This window comes from Nyctereutes procyonoides, unplaced genomic scaffold (genome assembly GCF_905146905.1).
Source record: "Nyctereutes procyonoides isolate TBG_1078 unplaced genomic scaffold, NYPRO_anot_genome, whole genome shotgun sequence".
NCBI classification, from domain to species: domain Eukaryota; kingdom Metazoa; phylum Chordata; class Mammalia; order Carnivora; family Canidae; genus Nyctereutes; species Nyctereutes procyonoides.
In genome coordinates this window covers 1,462,548-1,482,771 of record NW_026575043.1, presented here as the reverse complement: position 1 = coordinate 1,482,771, position 20,224 = coordinate 1,462,548, and the positions used below count along the sequence as shown (strand labels likewise).

Here is a 20,224-nt window from a genome sequence, read left to right as displayed (position 1 = left end):
CAACTAGTTTCTGGTTGTACAGGAAAACAAATAGTACTTGATTTCAAATTTATTTGATTATTTAAATCAATAGTACTTGATTTAAATTTATTTAAACATGAGGCCAGGGAAAGAGGTGGTGGAATTCCCTGATTATTATATATGTATATGTAGGCTGTTATTTACATTTACAAGTGGTTGATTACACTCTTCCTATGGGAGCTAACAGGGAACCGTGCTGAGACTCGCTGCGGGTCAGAGATAATTAGGTTTGTCTTCTTCCTGCTTCATTTGACTCTAGATGCTCCTAGTTGTAAGTCTCAACCCTTGGTTTCTCCATTAGTCACTTTGCTCCGTTTCCCTAGCCTCGCTCTTTTCCGTTTTATTTGCACTTTTTTCCCTCAGAAAGTGCTGCAAATTTTTCAGCCTAGCTTCATCTTTGCAGGACCAGGCCTGGATGTTGCCCTGATCTTTGGGGCTCTTCCCAATCGCCCACCCTCCTCAGCTACACCGTTACACCTTCCCTGGGCCTGGGCCGCCCCCGGCAGGGAGCTCGGGGGGGTGGGAGGTGGGGGACGGTGCCGGCAGGGGCTGGGCAAGGGCGGGGAAGGGCCAGGGGAAAAGGCGGGGACTTCGAGGGGGCGCCGAGTAGTGACGACCCAGCGAAGATGCTCCCAACCAAAAGCTATTTGTTTTTTAGAAGTTTGTGGAATTATTATAGATATGTGTGTTTAATTAGTGTGTGTTACATGATGAAATTTTGGAGTATAGGTGACGTCTGGAGCCCACGACAAAGAAAGAATTCTTAAGACGTCTTTGGTGCAAAATGGTGGTTTTATTAATGCACAGGGACAGGACCCGTGGGCAGGAAGAGCTGCTGCCCCGGGTCTGTGAGGGGAGGCTGATTATATACCTGGGAGTTGGGAGGGGTTTGGGGAGAGCCTGTTCTCTACGGAATTTTGGAAGCAAGGTTCCCAGGACCTTGAGGGGGCTAGCTATTGTTGGGGAAAGGTCACTTATCACCGTCTAATAAAACCTGAGTCATGAGACCCTTCAGATGGATACTGGTTGGCCATGTGTTTGGGGATGATCGCCAACCTGTATCTTGGGAGTTTAGAGATGAAGGAAATTTCTAAAGGAATTTTTGTATGTTAAAGAGACTTACAGGCTCCTGAGGTCGGGCTAAGATTGCCTTCTGCCCTTAGCAAAGTATGAACATGGAGGCAGTTGAGTCTGTAGAGGAATGTCCCTCTGCTTGTTTCAAGGACTTGCCAATGTGCTTTATCCTCAGCTCTGTTCCCCCATCATTACATATACTCTTCCAACATTTGTCTCAAGGTTAGACAAGATGATCTGAAGGATTTGTCCAGCTCCAATTTCTTGGAATGAGAACATGTGCCTTTTCCAAATAATTTTTAGTATTTGTTTTTCAGAAAGAAAGAGATAAATATCAATTTTAATATGAATATCAGGAAAAAGGTGAGAGTAAGAAGAGGTCCATCCAACATTAGTGAGAAAATGTAAAAGTTAACATACCACTGATGTTTTCATGTGTTTTGGTATGTATTTCTTCTTTAAAAAACTTTTTTCCAAGTTTTTATTTGAATTCCAGGTAGTTAACATAAAATGTAATATTAATTTCAGGTGTGGAATATAAGAAGCACTGTGCATTTTTAATGTATCTCATCGCTACAGCAAATTGCCACACTCTGCAAATACAGAAAATGGTCAGTTACACATGGGATAAAGAACAACTGTTTAGCAACAAAGAAGAAAACTGCCAGCGTGTGAGAGCCTGTATTTTGCCAAGTGATTTCATGTCATTCCAATAAAGCCTCAGGGCAACCTGCATTGCTCGGGCCAGCGTAGCCAAGAAGTACCACGGGCTCCCTATTGTAGACTCCAAGCTGAATCTAGTTTCCATGTGTGGTTGTAAGCGTTCCTGGAAGTGAAATGGTCTGGCTGCCAAGTGCAAGGGGTCCAGGGGTGAGAAGTACTTCCCTGCACAGTATATAAACTGCTGGGTACGTTTCAAAAGAAAGTGAGAAAACTTGATAAAAATCCTAAGAATTAAAAATCATCATCATCATCATCAGCAGCAGCAGCAGCATCCTGAGAATTAGTCTGCATGCACCTCTGTTGATCAAAAATTCTTGAGAACCACATCAATCAGACCAAATGGTGGAATCACGGTTAAGTTATTTACAAATGAGCCTCCTACCAGCACTGGCTCTGTGGTTTAGCTGGTCAAAGCACCTGCTTAGTATATGGGAGATCCTGGGTTTGACTCCCAGTGGGGCCTTCAACTGTGAGCTTTTCTAATTTAGAGTGGAGAATTGGAGATCATTGGAGTTTATTACTATGAAATCAGTTTAGAATTTGCAGACCTAAAAAAAAGAACTTGCAGACCCCAATGATCTCCAATTCTCCACTTCTATAAAACCCCAGGAGTGGAAAGGACAGTGTTAGATTAAGAATCTTATTTAAAAAAAAAAAAAGCCAGAAACACCTGTCCCAGGCTACAGTGATAGAAAAACCAAAATATGCTGAGAACTGAAAAACTCAGAGCATTGGAATTCCCTAGGATAAGTGAGGTTTGCTTCTTGGTCTTCTTTTACCATTTTAGATCAAATGTCAGGCACTCACCACTTAGGATTTATGTGAATTCTGTGACTGTCTTAATTATTTTTGCCTCCTAGATTCTTTACCAGTTCAGACATTGTCAGCATGTGTTTTTCTTGCACAATTCCTTGAATGGCCATTCCCCCTCCTCCATCCCCGATTTTGCACCAAGTAACTTTTTGGGCCACTGAATAATGCATTTGAGCAGAGCCATGGTTCTCAAAATTTAGTCAACACATTAATTACCTGGTGATCTGTTAAAATGAAAGATTTAATTCACTAAATCTCTGATGGGGCCTGAAATTCAGCATTTATACAAACTCCCCCATAGCTAATGTCTATGCTGCTGTTACATGGCCCATATTCTGTATAGAAAGGCTAGTGGCTTAGTGATCTAGTTTCAATAGTTGTGGCTTTTTTTTTAAAGGTAAAATTGGTATATAATATAATTTAACTTTCAAGTGCATATTATAATTAGATATCTATATGCACTAAAAGGGATCACCACCAAAAGTCTAGTTACCATTCGTTACCATATAATGGATCCCCTTCATCCATTTTGCCTGCTCCCTGATCCCCTTCCCCTCTGATAACCACTAATGTGTTCTCTGTATCTATGAATTTGTTTTCATATTGTTTTTTTGCTCATTTGTGTTGTTCCTTAGATTCCACATATGAGTGAGATCATACAATATTTGTCTTTCTCTAACTGACTTATTTAACCTGGCATAATATCCTCAAGGTCCATCCATGTTGTCACAAATGGCAAGATTTCATTCCTCCTTATAACTGATTAGTATTCACTGTATATATATGCCACATTTTCCTTATCTATTCACCTATCAATGGACACTTAGGTTGTTTCCATATCTTGGCTATTATAAATAATGCTGCAATGGACATAAGAGTATATACATCTTTTAAAATATTTTCAAATTCTTTGGATAAATACCCAGAAGTAGGGTAGCTGGATCATATGGTAGATCTATTCTTATTTTTTTGAGGAATCTTCATACTGATTTCTATAGAGACTGCACCAACTTATTTTCCCACCAACAGTATATGAGGGCTCCCTTTCCTCCACATCCTCTCCACACTTGTTATTCCTTGTCTTTTTGATACAAGTTATTCTAACGGTTATGAGGTGACATCTCATTGGGCTTTTGCCTTTACCTGATAATTAGTCATTTTGAACATCATTCCATGTACCTGTGGGCCATCTGTATGTCTTCTTTAGAAAAATGTCTATTCAGATCACCTGTCCAGTTTTTAATTACATTGTTTGTTTTCTTATTGTTGAGTGGTATGAGTTCTTTTTATATTTTGGATATTAACCTCTTACTGAATAATGATTTGCAAATATCTTCTTCCTTTCAGTAGGTTGTCATTGTGATGGATGGTTTCTTTTGCCATGCAAAAGCTTTTTGGTTTGATGTAGTCCCATTTGTTTATTTTTGCTTTTGTTTCCCTTGCATTTAGGTTAAAATCCAGGAAAGCATCACTAAAACTGATGTCAAGGAACCTACTGCCTTTATTTTCTTCGAGGAATTCTATGGTTTGAGGTCTTACATTAAAGTCTTTAATCCATTTTTAATTAGGATTTCTATAGGGTATAAATATGGTCTAATTTCATTCTTTTGCATGTGGCTGTCCAGTATTCCCAGCACCTCAATAGTTGTGGCTTTGAGTCTCTTATTTTATATGTTTATGGCTATTTTCCACACCCAGTACTGAAACAGGAGTTGTGTTTACTCATTTGCCTTTTGTCAAATCCAATTCAAAAGAAATGAAAGAACAAGGTAAAAATGATAATATAAATTAGTGTAAATCAAGAGTGCTATAACTGTTTTACCTTTTATGTGATAAGGGATTCTAGAATATAGCAGAAATTTTGGAAGGACGTGTAATATGATTGTATCTGAAAGAGGAGAGGATAAAAAAAAGAATAAATGGCAAAGCACACAAAATTCCCTTAAGAATGCCAGAGGCAACTGGAAATAAAAGTATAAATCTGAAAACTCTTGGTGCATTTACTAGTTAGATAACTCTTAAAAAGAATAATCTGGGAAAGTACTTTTTTAAGGATTTTATTTATTTATACATGAGAGACACAAAGAGAGAAGGAGCGACATAGGCAGAGGGAGAAGCTGGCTCCCTATGGGGAACCCAACGTGGGACCCAATGCGGGACTCCATCCCAAGACCCCAGGATCATGCCCTGAGTGGAAGGCAGAGGCTCAACCACTGAGTCACCCAGGCATCCCTGGAAAAGTACTTTAACCCCAAGACGAGATTTCCTTCTTTATCTGCTCTATGTCTTCTATATTCTAAGAAATACTTTTAAAGTATTTATCATACTCCCTAAATGCTCTCCTCCCTACTCTTGGTATACAACATTTCTCAAACGAATGGGTTTCATTTCAATTAGTTTCTTGCTTCTCCCCATAGTGGTCTAACAGGCTGATTTCTCCTTTTGTGAGCCGTTTTGGAGGAATGCTTTGTGCAGAAGACTTATTTTATAGAACTCTTGGACTGGAATCCTGGCTACTGTAAGAAATAAAGGTGATTAACAGTGATAGGAAATACTGCTGGGAGAGGTGAGTACTTACCTAAACATAATAACTAGAGAATGTTTGTTCCAGTTTGATGCCAAATAAGACCTGGAAATTCACCAATATGTCTTTATTAAAGTGTTTTATCTTTAACTGAAATCCTATTTCTCTACTGACTAAAGTTAATGTAACCTCATTATTACTAGGTCCCATGGAATCTCCCCTGACCCATGACCTACCATGCTGAGCCTAATGCCAGATCTACCACCACACACACCTGCCCAACCTCTCTTCCACCAATGTATTTCTTTTCATCTGTCAAATCATAGGTCAGTTATCACTTCTTTTGAAAGCCTTTCCTAGTCAATAGGACTTGGAAAATTCCCCTGTTTCTATGCTTCTGTGAAAACACATGAGCATTTATCTCTGTGGTTTCTTTTGGCAATTTTAAGATACTTAACCTACTGTGTGCAATCATATTATAATCATCAGGGCATGTGCCCTTTGCTATATCCCAGGCCTGTCCAAATTTTCAGGTATTACCAAACATCTGGTACCTCCACAGCCTAGATCAGCTTTGGGCACATTGTGGGCTACTCATTAATTCTTTTAAAATAAATGCCTAATTAACTCATTGAAAAAAATGAAGTGTCATTTTTGCAGTCGACTTGATATCAGAAGAAAAAATAAGACCAAAGAACTTGCCCTCTTAGAAAGCAACATTCCTCTTCTGTTTCAGCAACATTGGGACCAAACCAGTTTTTAGTGAGAAAGAGGGAAGGTTTTCCACTTTGCCATTTGTCAGAGGTGCAGATACGTGGATTTCTCACCACAGATTTGAGGAAAGATAATTTCTTAGTGAGCACCTTCTAGATCCTTCAAGAAAATGCTGGGAAGGGGAAAAAGTGATGATCGTCAGTTTAAATGAAGAGGAAAAAAATTAAAAATAGGCAAGCGTACCAGATGTTAAAGATTGACACCGCTCACTGAGCCCTGGCATTGTAGAGCACTGGGAGGGACACAGAGTTGTCAGGTCATCTCTTTGTCACCACCCCCACACAGTAACTGGGCATAGTCCCCACCCCGGCTCAGCAGAGGCACCCAGACCAGCTTGGCCCTGGAGGAAGTTTGGGAGGTCTCCAGTGAGCTCTGTTGAGTCCTGCTTCTCAAGGTCAGGAGAGAGGGGACACCAAATCCCCTGGGAGCCTGAGGGAACCCTGCTGGCATCTGGTTTTGAGTTACATTTGGTGTTGAGCTATGGAGTCTCTATATTGTTATTTTAACAAACAAAGAGCGTGAGGGGAAATAAATTCATCAAGTGAAATATACTAAAAAATCAGTCAAAATTACTAGGTATGGGGGCACCCAGGAAATAGGTGTATCATCCATCCTACCCTGGAGGCTTATACTATCAGTGGGTTTCTGTGGTGTAGTGGCCATCACATTTGCCTAACAGGCAAGAGGTCTCCGGTTTGAAACTGAGCAGAAACACCCATCCGTTAGGACTCTGTCACTTTACGGAGGAAATGCCATTCACTGAGTGCCAAAGCCTTTGTGCATGCACCCCTTAGAGGTCTCCCCCAAAACAGATTTTCAGGATTCCAGCAGCGCTGACACCTACATCCTCACCTGCCTGGTACGCCCGTGGCAGGGGAGGCCCTACCTTCCAAAATGAGGACCCTCCTCAAAATCCACCCGTTTACTGCACAGTTAGATCCTTTCTCCTTACGGTTTGTACTAGAAGAGGTCTTTATGTTGCCTGGATCCCTTTTACAATATACATGTGAGAATGTCTCCTTCAATCTGTGGCAGGTGTCTCCTCTCTCTCCACTGAGCCTTCTGCGGAAAAGTGTGTTCCGAGTTTCTTAAGTCCAGAGCATCCACCTTCCTGTCACGCTGAGGACTTGTTATGTCCTGTACATGAACTATTTGCCTTCCTCAAAGGCACAAAGTATTTGTCTGAACGTTCCTCGCAGGCTTTCCCGTTTGCACTCCCAGCTCTGGGCCGCCAGCTGCGCTGCAAGGGGCGTGCCAGTAGGCACGGAGGAATCCTGCAGCAAATCAAAGCACAAGGCAAAACAAATGGCAAGCAGAGGGTGATGCTTACTTAGCACGTGTCATCCATTTCCCACATTTTTTCTCCTCGCCAAAAATATTTCCCCAAACCTTTTGCGTGAGCAGGTGCCTGGAGCTGACTCGGGGTGCAGGGAAGGCGCAGAGCTCTCTTCGGGCAGGGAAGGTTGCTTATCCTCAGCCTTCTTTCCTTTCTCCCTTGGGCCCGCCGGACGCTCGTGGCGCACCTGCAGACCTCGGGGACCGGCCTGCCTGGGCTCACTCCCACGGCGGGGTCCCCGCCGCCGCACCTGCCGAAGCAGCAGCAGCGCCCGCTCTGGCCCCTCGTGGCCCCACGCTGGAAGTGGCCTCGCGGATCGCTCCACCTGGCACCGCAGTCCCGGCGGGGACAGGCCAGGGGCTTGGGCGGGTCTCCGGGGGGTATGGAAGCCCAGAGGAAAGTCTGTGGGACCCGCGAGAGCGGGGTATCCGGGATGGCACCTGCTCCTAGGGCGGTCGCCAGGGACTCGAGCGCTGCTCTGAGGCTGGACGTGCTGCGCTGTGGGCAGGGTTTCTCCGGAATGAGGGAGGACAGAAGGAAATCGCTTCGTGGCACGTGGAGTGGATGTTGTGTGGCTTTTCGTCACGGATATGATTTACGCGACGTCTTAGCTACTAGAGCCCTGAATCTGCAGCCACAGCCCTAGCGGGTGGCTGAGAACTGGATGCTTTCAACCCAGGCCACAGGGTTGGTCCCTAGAGGACTAATGGGATTCGTGATCCAAATTCTTGGCTTTTTTCAAAGTGTTCTGGAGTAATTTAGCTGGTTTCCACTTACCTTCCTAAAGACCAGATCTCAAATGCTGTGTACTTTGAGAGGACAAAAGGATGAAGGCAGAAACTGATATTTCTAGAAGTATTGACAATCGCCTATACATGTTACGGCTTTTTCTTCCTCTTAATCATATAACCTTTAAGATTATGGCCTGAAATCCCCTCCATGGTCTGTCCTGTGTCTTCAGCCTCGCTTCACACTTCACTGCCCCTTCCTCTCAGCCACAACAGTCTGTCTTATTGACTGGATTTATGTATTTATTATTTTTTAAAAGATTTTATTTATTTATTCATGAGAGACACAGAGAAAGAGAGAGAGAGAGAGAGAGAGAGAGAGAGAGAGGCAAAGACACAGGCAGAGGGAGAAGCAGGTTCCATGCAGGGAGCCTGATGTGGGACTTGATTCCTGGTCTCCAGGATCAGGCCCTGGGCTGAAGGCGACGCTAAACTGCTGAGTGACCAGAGCTCCCCTATGTATTTATTATTAGTTCTTACCAGGGTGCTTTTCTGTACCTCCTTAATATTTCCTCAACCTTCACACTTGAGTTCAATCATTACTCTTTCAGAAAAATCTTACCCACAACTTTCTAAATAAATCTTCATAGTACTCTCAGCACTATGTACCTTTTATTGCAGAGTCTGTGTTAATCTGTGTGATGACTTGCTGTGTCTCCCTGGCTAGAAAATCATTTCCAAGAGGATAGGTGCAGGGCCCGGTCTTGCTCATCAATGAAACTCTGTCTATTGCATTGCTAATATGCTTAATAAATGTTAAGTGAACAAAAATGTGAACCCTTACCATGATCCTACAAGGTAAATGCTATCCCAATTTTGAGATGAAGAACTGAGGCTCATAGTGAGTAGTTAATTGTCTAAGTTGCAGAGCTGGGACTCATCACCTGTAGAAACTTATATTTTATTACAAGAACTTTCAAATCTTATAATCATATCTTTCTTACAAAAGAAACAGAGCACTATAATAAATCATCATGTATCCATCACCCAGTTTCAACTATCCTCAGTATTGTACCATTTTTATCTTTACCTTCATCCATTCTTCAGTCTCATCTGCATTTATTTTTTATTATTCTTATAGTTCTTTTCACAGATGTAGATGTAAATATCAAAGGTAAAATTATATAACCTTTAGATAAAGAAATAGAGAATATCTTCACGGTATTATCATAGACAAAAGTATTTAGAGCATGACATTAAAAGCTATGATCATTTCTTTTTATTGGCTCTTCTCTGCAGGTCACAGCTGTTGAGTGGGAAGGCTATTACAAAATTAGACTCTACTAACCATCAGACTAAGAGGACATCAAAACCATACAAGCTAAATTTCACTGCCAGAAACCTCTCGTTTATAAGAAATAGAATAAGCAACAAAGCTGGAGCAGACGCCAAGAAAACCTGAGTCACAGAGAATTGTGGAGATACTTAATGCTCAGTCTGTGTCATTAAAGAAAACAATGATGAATGATCAGGATACTGAGAGTAGTTACACCAATAAAAATCACAATGTTTTTCCCAGTTTCTGAACCTGAGGAAAACTTCAGATTCAGAATCCTTAGAATGAAAAAGAGACATCCTGTATGCCCAGGATGCACTAGTTGCTTGATCAAAGTCATAGAGTAGAGAATCCTTGACTGAAGTCATAAGCAGAGAATACTGATATAGCATGAGGTGAACATCTACTGCTTTTATTGAGAATACTTAAGTCAAACATTTGGCTCCCCTATGTGCTAATGAGATGTTATGACTCACATTTAGGCATAGCATAAATGAATGATTAAAATATTAAAGAACCACAAAGATGTAACTGAATGAGGACAAGAAAGTTGTCCAGTAAAGGGAGTTTGTAAAAGAAAGGAGTAATTTCTGTTACAGGGAAAATGGATTTAGACTCCTTAACCAATTGTCATTTTTATTTTTTTTATTTTTTGAAGATTTTATTTATTTGAGATAGGTAGAGAGAGAGAGAGAGAGAGAGAGAGAGAGAGAGAATATGTGTGAGAAAGAAGCAGATTCCCCACTGAGCAGAGAGCCCAACATGGGACTCAGTCCCAGGACCCTGGGATCATGACCTGAGCAGAAGCAGATGTTTAACCAACTGAGCCACCTAGGCACCCTGCCATTTTAATTTTTATTGTTTGTTTGTTTGTTTGTTTTTTGCAGGGATTTGTATAAGGGAGTATTTCCATTTCAAAAAGGAGAAAATTGTAAAAAAAAAAGGGGGGGGGAATATGGAATTTAAACTCAAATTTATGGAGATAAGATCCAGGTTCCGTGCTCTTTTACTCTCTCTTTTTTTTAAAAAAAACTTTTATTTATGATAGTCACATGGGGGGGGGGCAGAGACACAGGCAGAGGGAGAAGCAGGCTCCATGCACCAGGAGCCTGACGTGGGACTGGATTCCGGGTCTCCGGGATTGCACCCTGGGCCAAAGGCAGGTGCCAAACCACTGCGCCACCCAGGGATCCCTCTTTTACTCTCAAAGAAAACAGTACCACTTAAAATGGGGAAACGAGCAAGGATATACACCTGATAAAGGCAGTATTTCAGATCTGTGGAGAAAGAATGGCATGGGTAGCTGTGTAGCCCTCTGGGTGGGGGAGCAAGGGGAATCACTGTGCAGGAATCATACAGCACGTGTTAAAAAGGACACATTTCCAATGGCTCATAGAATCAAATGTAACATACAGAAATGTGAATATTCCAAAAGAACACTTAGGTAAAAGTTTCTATGACAGTAAAGTGGAAAAACAGAAACTAAAAACCTGAAAATTTGATATGTATAACTACAAAAATGACTATTTTGGGGCAAGACAAAATCAATCCTAAGGGAAATCAAAAGGCAAATGACAAATTAGAATATTTGTTTCACATCATAGACAAATGACCAACAGCTCTCATATGTAAAGAGATCCCACAAATCAGAAGGAAAAAGACTAACAACACTTTAGAATGGATATCACACACAGTTCACAGAAAAGAAATAAAAATGTCTCATATATATGACAAGATATTTAGACTTACTCATTATCAGAGGAATATAAATAATTAAACTCTATGGAGTATACCTTTTCACCTGCCTACCAGAATGGCAAAATAAAAGCATGGGCAGCATGCCCTCTGTCAGGGAGGATTCATTCAATCAACATCTGTCTGTGGATGGAACACTTACTGTGTGTATCTGGCACTGATGCACGCCCTTGGTGTACTTGGATATCTAGACTCAGAATCATGACAAAGCATGTTTCATTTCTAACTCAAAACCCAATGAACTGGTCTCAATGACACAATTTTCTATAATAAGCACCGCTTAGCAGGTAAAACAAGTCAACCAATCCTCAGTTTATCAATTTGGTAGACACCAAAGCCATGTAAAATGCTTGCATCTATATGCAAAGAGAATTCAGATTTAGGCTCGGGTAAGGAAAGCATTTTCACTTTTCACATTTTCACTTTTCACTCCAGAAGGACGATTGGAAGTCTGGTGGAGCTCAGGACAATCTGTGGACTATCCAGCATATTTTAGGATGCTCAGCATGCCTAGCCTCAGTTACTAAATGCCAGAAGAACCAGCCAGTGTGATGACGACCAGAAATGTCCACACATTTCAGCAATTACCTTAGTGGTCTCAGAAATTCCAGAAATAATTTATAAGGAAAATGGGGGAAGTAAAATGCTTTTTAGCTGCTAAATATGAATAAAATGACTATTTTAGGAATTTTAGAAGCTGGAAAGGCTCCTTTCAGGCTGAAACTGTGAGTAAATGCTGAAGACAGATAAGTTAACGGAAAGATTTTTGGTGAAACAATTGATTGTAAAATAATAGAATGGATATATCCTGGACAAAAGAAGCTCTCTGGTCAAGGTGGGTGGGGCTTGAACTCCCAAACCCATGATCAGAATCACCTGCGCTACTGACTGGGCCAGTAGGCCACTCTTAGGACAGTAGTCATTTAGAAGCCACTTCAAGTGCCAGCCTTATTTAGAAAAGTATAAGGAAATGTCTGTAGGTAGTATTGAAATCAAAGTGTTAAGAGAGAAAGTGACAACATGCTCATAGGGAGCTCAAACCTGTAGCCTTAGCATTATTAGCACCATGCTCTAATCAGCTGAGCTAACCAGCCAATCTAATTTCTCTCTGTTTTTGCTTCCAATTTTAAATCCCTGTTTCTGTAATAGGTCTTCCTGAGAAGGTAGACTTTTTCCTATTTTTCTCTTTCCATCCAACTTAGCAGGAATAGAAAAACTAAAACAAAAAAAATCCATTTTCAACCACAAATGAACCTCGCTGCCTGGGAAATTTCGTCTTTCCTAGATCCTGCCATCTGATCAAAATCTCAGCGAAGCCTTTTCCCCCCAGAAACAGAAAAGTTCATCTTAAAATCCATATGGAAATGTAAAAGACCCAGGAAAGGAAATGTAATTTTCAAAGAAGAAGACCAAAGTTGGAGGATTTACACTTGTTGATTTGAAAACTTTCTACAATGATACAGTAACCAAGACTGAGTTACTGGCACAGGACAGACACACAAATCAACAGAACACACCTGAGGGTCCAGAAGTAACCCTGTCCACATACTGCCAACTGGTTTTCAACAAAAGTGCCAAGGCCATTCAATGATACAAAGGATGGTCCTTTCCACAAAGAGTGTGGGCACAGTTGGCTATTCACATGAAAAACTCATGGCTAGTCATTAGGGAAATGGAAATTAAAATCACAGGGGCAAAGACCGAACTTGCATAAGGCATGAGGGCAATAATCTCTTTAGACAGATGAGAGAACCATGGTCTTATGCTTCTCCCCTTCCCTCAAGAGTCAAGTGGAAATTGCTGTACTCCCCTCTGCTGCTTGCACCTGGGTCACAAAGGCCTGGGGACAGGGTTCTGTGTCTGCAGCCCTGCCAGACTTTAATATATGGTCCAGACACAATTTTCTACATCCCAAGGAGGTAAAATACTAGCCTTAGGCCTTCCCAGGCTCTCACAAAAGAAACAAGACTGGGATCTAGAGGTCAAAGTTTCTATCTGTAGAGGGACCAGCAGCAAGCTGTCAGGGCCAGAGAGGTACAGCAGGAAGTTCTAGGAGATGGGCATATGCATGAGGATGTAGGGGTCAGCCTTGGGAAGGCAGGCAGCAGGTGACAGGTCTAGGGGCAGAGGGTGAAGTGCATTAGTATGAAACTTCTTAATGAGAGAGAAAACATGGAATCACCAGAATGTTCAACAAATAAGGTATGGTTAAATAAATTACACTACAGCACAGACTCAAACAAATAAGATAAGGCAAAATTTTATGTATTAGTGTTTGAAGTGTGTCCAGCACACATATGTTTAAAAATTATGTAACATTACATCTATTGGGCTTTATTGGTGTATAAATATAGCTACCGAAGTGTAGATAAATATTTTTTCCCATAGGCCAAAAGCAAAGTTGAAAGATTATAATCCAATCTTTTCATAAAACAGTTACCTATGGGAACCACTGGAGTGGGTTTGGAAGGAGGTCAATTTTCCTTGTTTTGCATTTTCAACAGAAATTATATACTACAAGAAACCACCCAGATATTTACTATTTTATTTTATTTTTTTATTTTTTTTAATTTTTTTATTTATTTATGATAGTCACAGAGAGAGAAAGAGAGAGAGGCAGAGACATAGGCAGAAGGAGAAGCAGGCTCCATGCACTGGGAGCCCGACGTGGGATTCGATCCCAGGTCTCCAGGATCGTGCCCTGGGCCAAAGGCAGGCGCCAAACCGCTGCGCCACCCAGGGATCCCGATATTTACTATTTTAAAGAGAATGAATTTTAAAAAATGAAAGATTTGGTGTAGAGCAGGAGGCTGAGATGTAGGTGGAGGCCATTGGAAGAGCTGAGTGTCCAGCTGTGAGTCCTGAATAGGGGTGTGGACCACAAACTCAGGCCACAACCCAGATGTAGAGCAGAAAGAGAGAGAGAGGGCACAGAGTGAGAACACATGGAGGTGACTCAAAACATTGTTTTGTGCATAACTAGAGTGATCATGGTGCTGTTGATATAGAAGCCACCTCTGGGGTTAGTCAGGGAGCATCAAACATTCAGCTTGAGAGGCTACTGGGAAGGTGACCTCTTACTTCCTGTGAATAAGTCTTTAGATACTACAGTCATAGAGCATCTGGGTAGCTCAGTGGGTTAGGCATCTGCCTTGGCTCTGGTCCTATTCTCTGGGTCCTAGATCCAGCGGTCCAGCTGGGCTCCCTGCTGGGCTGGGAGCCTGCTTCTCCCTCTGCCTCTGCCTGCCACTCCTCCTGTTTGTGCTCTCTCTCTGTGTCAAATAAATGAATAAAATCTTTTTTAAAGGGCAGCCTGGGTGGCTCAGAGGTCTAGCGTCACCTTCAGTCCTGGGTGTGATCCTGGAGACCCAGGACCCATGATAGAGTCCCGCACCAGGCTCCCTGCATGGAGCCTGCTTCTCCCTCTGCCTGTGTTTCTGCCTCTCTCTGTGTCTTTCATGAATAAATAAAATCTTTTTTAAAAATCTTTTTTTAAAAAAACTATGTCATAATTTTATTATTTCTTAAATGCACCTATGATATGTATAGCATAGGTATCTGGTGTATAATTATTTTATTACTTGAGCAAACAAATCACTCAAGGAATTCTGGCAGTTATGAACACTTTTATTCCATGAGATAGACAGGAGTGTCTGAGGCAGACACTCTCCCTCTCCACCCTTCTACAAAAGCTGACCTCTAAAATCCTGGTCTGTGTGTTCAGACCCTAGGATTGGGCTCAGACTGATTTTGAGGAAGTGGCCTGGCTTCCGAGCTAGGCCACCCTGACCTGAGTGTCCTAGGCTCTGTCTCTGGGGGAGGAGGATTGGTTGCCCAGAGCTGAGGGAAAACAAGTTCGAAGGCAATTGTCTCAGGGAACTGACACTGAAGTCAGAAGCCGGTTCTTCTGGATACATTGTTAGTAGAGTCAGTGGTTTTGCAGTGTGCTCATTGGTGGTTAAATGTAAAAAAAGAGTGTTCTTAAATCCTCAAGCTTTTTCCCTCTCTGTTAAAAAAATAATATTGATGACACTTTTAAAAAGAATTAAGACATCAGTAAGTCTCCCAGCCTAGACATAGAACTACTTATTCCCAACAATACCTCTTAAAGCTGAATGAGGGAGACCATGTCACTAAGTGACGGGCAGCCCTTCCCGTTGTCCCTTCGACCTGGTGCCAGACTACTTGGCTTGGATCTCCAGGCTCTGTCCTTCCCTAGGTTGAGGCAATGTGTCTCCATCTGTAAAAGGTGAAAACGTTCACGACGATGCTGACAGTGATGCAGAGGGTACACCTAAAACTCTTAGGACATAGCGGGCGGGGTTTGTGCTTTACCCTGTGTGCCCAGGAAAGGGCGGGGAGGAGAGGCGGGCGGGGGGAGGGCGGGGGCCCCTGCGGCCCAATCGGGTCGCCTCCCTGCCTCCCGGCCTCCAGGGTTTACAGGCGGACTTGGAATCCCCCTGGGTCTGCTCTCCGCGAACGAGAATGGAATCCGGTAAACCTCTGGGAGGACAGCCCTGTCCTGTTACTATACCACCACCGAAACGGCCCTCAATTCCCTGTTCAGCATGTGCGTAGGTCGGCGGCGCTTCAGCCCGGCGGAGGCTCCGATGCTGACACGCTGCGCCCGCAGAGACGCACCACGCGGACAGGTCTGGTTTTGCGGCTGTTCCCGGCGAGGGCTCCGGTGCAGGCCCGAGGAAGGGGCGCTCGCCGTCGGGGCCGGGCGGGGGTCGTGCTCTGGGCTGTTTGGAGGTCTGGTCTGTCCTGTCCACGTTGCGGGTTGATGAGCGCTCAGGAGCGGGAGGACGGGGGTGGGGGGAGGCACTTGATCTGTCCCTCCTCGCGTCCGCTTCCCGACCCGCAGGTGCTCCCGGCCACGCAGGGACCCTCCCCCAGCCTGGAGGCGCAAGCACCTGCACTTCTAATCCGGGAGCGCCAGCGCCGCCGCTGCGGGCCCGCTGAAACCTGCCTGGAGCGCAGGGATCTCCCACGGAAGGAGACCTTCGGGAAGAGATGAGACCGGATAACGAAGCGGAGCGAAGGACCTTGGGACTCTGCCTCCGGTGTGCCCCTGCAAAGTAGCGACGGTGGCCCCCATCTCGCAAGGCGGCCCTGGGCCTGAGGTCAGGGAACAATAGAAGCACCTGCCCCAAGGCCTGCACCTCGCTCAGGGCTCCTCTCTGTCGCGGCCTCACCTGTTTTACCGGGCACCCAGTTGGGGAACCGCCTGGGATTCGGGGGTGGGTGGAGGGAGGATTCCTGACGTTTGGAGGTCAGGGCGCTGCAGTAAGACTCTGGGGTAGAGGGTGTGCGACAGGTAACCGTCCATGACTTAATCCTAGAGGAGGAAAAGCAAAATGTTCCCACTTTTCAAGCAACTGGATTTAAGGAAGTAGGTCAACCAAGCCTTTAGGGAAGAACCCAGAGGTGGGTCTCATGGTGTAATGGTTAGCACTCTGGACTCTGAATCCCGTGATCTGAGTTTAAATCTCGGTGGGACCTTTGGTGGCCTTCCTTTAACTTTTACACACTCATCTTCTTTCTGTTACTCATACTTTTTTTTTTTCCCCATGCAAATCGCTGTGCTCAAACTTATTCTTGATATTCCTGTCACAAGTATTGACTGAGTCAGGGTCTGCAGTCATCAGCACTGGGGACCAGAAAAATGTCCATTGCCTTTCAATATTCTTTAGCTGAACTAAGAACTTAAATTCACATGAGACAAATTAAAAGGAAAAAAACAAATTTAATTTCAAAGGTTCAGGGAACCCAAACAGAATGAGATTCCAAAGATAGGCAAAATGAGGTATATATGTTATTCCAAACTAAGGAGAAAGGGGTAGGGGGTCCGTGACTTCGAATGGAAGGAAAATACTTCACAGGGCAATGAAAAAAAAAAAAAGTTTGGTAAACATATGTTTGCTGGGCTACTCAAAAACAATGAGACACAAAGAGCACTTTGATCAAACAGGCCTTTCAGGTTCTTCCCTATCACCTCTAGTTCAGAGTATGAGGTCCTTATCTATGGGGATAGCTCTCTTCCTGGAATGGGTTCTTTTAGGCAGTTAGGGGTGAGGGGGTGCCAAAGTTTCTGAGTTTTCTGGGCCTTGATTGTTTTCAGCTCAAAATAATCTGCCAGCCAAAGTGGCCCATTTTGGGGCTGTCTGACCCTGGCCTTGACACTAGCCAACCAACAGCTTAATGCTTGTGGTGCACACCTGGGGGCGGGAAAGCGGGAGTAGGTGGTAGAAATCTCTGAAGCAAATGCACAAGGAAATCTCCCCAGTCTTGCTGGAACTGGAAATCTGGAAGTGATCCCCAAACTGAGACTCCAGGGAAGGTGGCCTATGGGAAGAGCAAGAGGAAATGTGGTGGTTGTCACCTGCTGATAAAAGTCATGGAAATTAAGAAAAGGATTTACCCCTGAGTTGTGTGTCTAGCTGAGTTGATCTAGGCAGAGAGAAAACTGTCCTTGGGGGCAAGAGCACAAAAACCGCAGCAGCAGCAGCCAGGTTGGAGATCTGGGTGGGTAGACCCGGGGGGATGGGAAGATAATGATATGCGGTAATCATTACTGGGTAGATGCAGTGCTTTGGGTTGCAGGAGCAAGCTTGGCTGGTTCAGGACAGAGACCAAAGAGCTGATCCATAGATTCTTTCGGAGAACATTGATGTTTACTCCGCAGGCCTCAACCCTTCTAGGTGAGGGTCCCCTGTGGGCCTTCCTCCGGGCTGCTCCTCAGCCGTCTATGCAGCTCCGGACCCAGAAGCCCTTGTGCATCAGCCTTCTGTGACCTTTTCGGATGATCTCAGGAAATATGGACAACAGGAAAAAACCCACAAAACCAGTTAAGTGGCGGCATACAAGCACTATTTTTAAATAATTGGATATGATAGGAATATATGTATTAACAGGACATGTGGGTCTTTTGAGTATCAATGTGGAAATCAGTATGTATCTATTTTTACAGCCTATCAGATTATACCTTGTAAGTGCAAGGATTTGGAGAGCTGCTCTGGAGCCAGTTCCTGCCTACAATCCCCGGTGAGTTCTTCAGAGCTGCCTGAAATACTGTCCCGGGGCTCAGTAAGACACGAATAAGACATTTACTACCTGACTTTTTTTTCTTTTTATTGGAGTTCAATTTGCCAACATATAGCATAACACCCAGTGCTCATCCCGCCAAGTGCCCCCCTCAGTGCCCATCACCCAGTCACCCCAATCCCCCGCCCAGTTCCCCTTCTACTACCCCTTGTTCATTTCCCAGAGTTAGGTGTCTCTCATGTTTTGTCACCCTCACTGATATTTTCACTCCTTTCCCTTTATTCCCTTTCACTAATTTCTATATTCCCCAAATGAATGAGACCATATAACGTTTGTCCTTTTCCGATTGATTTATTTCACTCAGCACAATACCCTCCAGGTCTCTCCACATCGAAGAAAATAGTGGGTATTTGTCGTTTCTAATGGCTGAGGAATATTCCACTGCAACGTCTTGTCTTGCAAGATACATCCATGAAGGCAAGAGAAACAAAAGCAAAAATGAATTATTGGAACTACTACTTGACTTTGAAGTTGGCTGTGCAGCAGTCATTCTGGGAATTGCTGGGGACTTTCATTTAGGAAATTGATGGAGGGGGGGAAGCAGCAGGCCAGCCAGCAAGAAGGAAGGAAATGTGGTGAGAAAAAAACAGCCTAGTGTTAGTGAAGATGAGACAAACCAGCGCGCCCTGCAGCAGGGGCTGGAGAACTGGAAATCGCAGACACAGTACAATACTTTACTAACAAGTACCTTGGCGTGTTCACTCTGCTCCTGGTGGATGTGAGCCATGGCTACTTCCACATCCCCTTGCAAATCAAGCCTTTTTATTACTTTTTACTAACAACTTACTGCAGCATGTGACCTCGAGGTGGAGGGGGATATTTCCTGTTGACAAGAAAGAACAATTGATAATATTGGCATCTTCCCTAGTCAGTAATTATTGTCTGTAAACAAGACACAGATCAGTGTTTCCGTTGTATATTTTCCACGGTTTCTTCGTGGAGGAGATGATAAATTTCCCCTCCACTTCTGAGTACCCATACATTTTAAAGGAAAGGAATGCACACATGTCATGGGAAGTTAGGGCTTTACTTTTTCTTTTTCTTTTTTTTTTTTTTACACTTATTCAGACTCATAAGACAATGTTCCTCCTTGACTTTTGTCAGAGGAAATAGATCATCATGTTTTGTAAAACTATGTTTACGGGGTTGCAAGTCCCCTCTTCACTATCACTGTGATTCACGACTATATTTATTAAATTTGGATAGAAAAAATGTATTGAAGATCATGCACCTTAAATAATCATAAAAACATCTTTTGTAAAAGCCCCACACTTACTCAGAAGCACAAAACAGTGGTCTTTTTGCTGTTAATTCCCACCAAATTCTTCTCATTCCAGTCAAAAGAGGTTTTCCTCTGAGGACACATAACTTGATAGGGGAAAATATTCCCAGCACTTTCACTAAAGAATGCATTTCTAGTGCAATTCTACTTCATATATATAGTAAATTACTTCTCAAAATTATCGGTGTGTATCTTTTATTGTGTGTTACTACTAAATACGAAAGCGAAAGCAAAATAAATAAATAAATAAATAATAAATAAATAAATAAATAAATACGAAAGCAATTCAAGTCAGAAGAATAGTCTTGAACAGATGTATCATCCTTGGAAATAACAAAAACTTAGATTTCAATTTATGCTCTCAGTTGCATAGTGGCACAATAGGATGTTTGAGCATAAAAAGACATAATATTACAATACAATTCTGTAGCAGATGTGGAATGAAGAAAATACATTCACAAGTAGTTTTTTTTTTTTTTTTAAGAGATCTTACTTATTTACTCATGATAGACATAAAGAGGCAGAAGAAGCACACTCCATGCTAGGAGCCTGACATGGGACTCGACCCCACGACCACATCCTGGGCCAAAGGCAGGCACTAAACCCCTGAGCCACCCAGGGATCCCCAGACTCACCTGTAAAGCTTCGAGGTACTAATGCAAGGGAAGAAAGGGCTAGGGGGCTGTCAGGGCTTAGTTGACATCTGAAGAATGAGCAGAGAAGGAAAGCTGGCCAATCGAGGGCAGAGGGG

The 20,224-nt window shown here is 43.2% G+C and overlaps 1 long non-coding RNA gene and 1 other non-coding gene across 2 annotated transcripts; both read left to right on the top strand.

The window, feature by feature from the left end:
* Window positions 1-15,521: 15,521 nt before the first annotated feature.
* LOC129507629 (uncharacterized) lies at window positions 15,522-18,262 on the top strand. The gene is made up of 4 exons (XR_008664041.1): window positions 15,522-15,736; window positions 15,952-16,210; window positions 17,773-17,934; window positions 18,058-18,262. It is a non-coding gene; the product is annotated as an uncharacterized LOC129507629 (long non-coding RNA).
* On the top strand, window positions 16,518-16,589 carry TRNAQ-CUG (transfer RNA glutamine (anticodon CUG)). Its single transcript has one exon. It is a non-coding gene; the product is annotated as a tRNA-Gln (tRNA).
* Window positions 18,263-20,224: the final 1,962 nt, after the last annotated feature.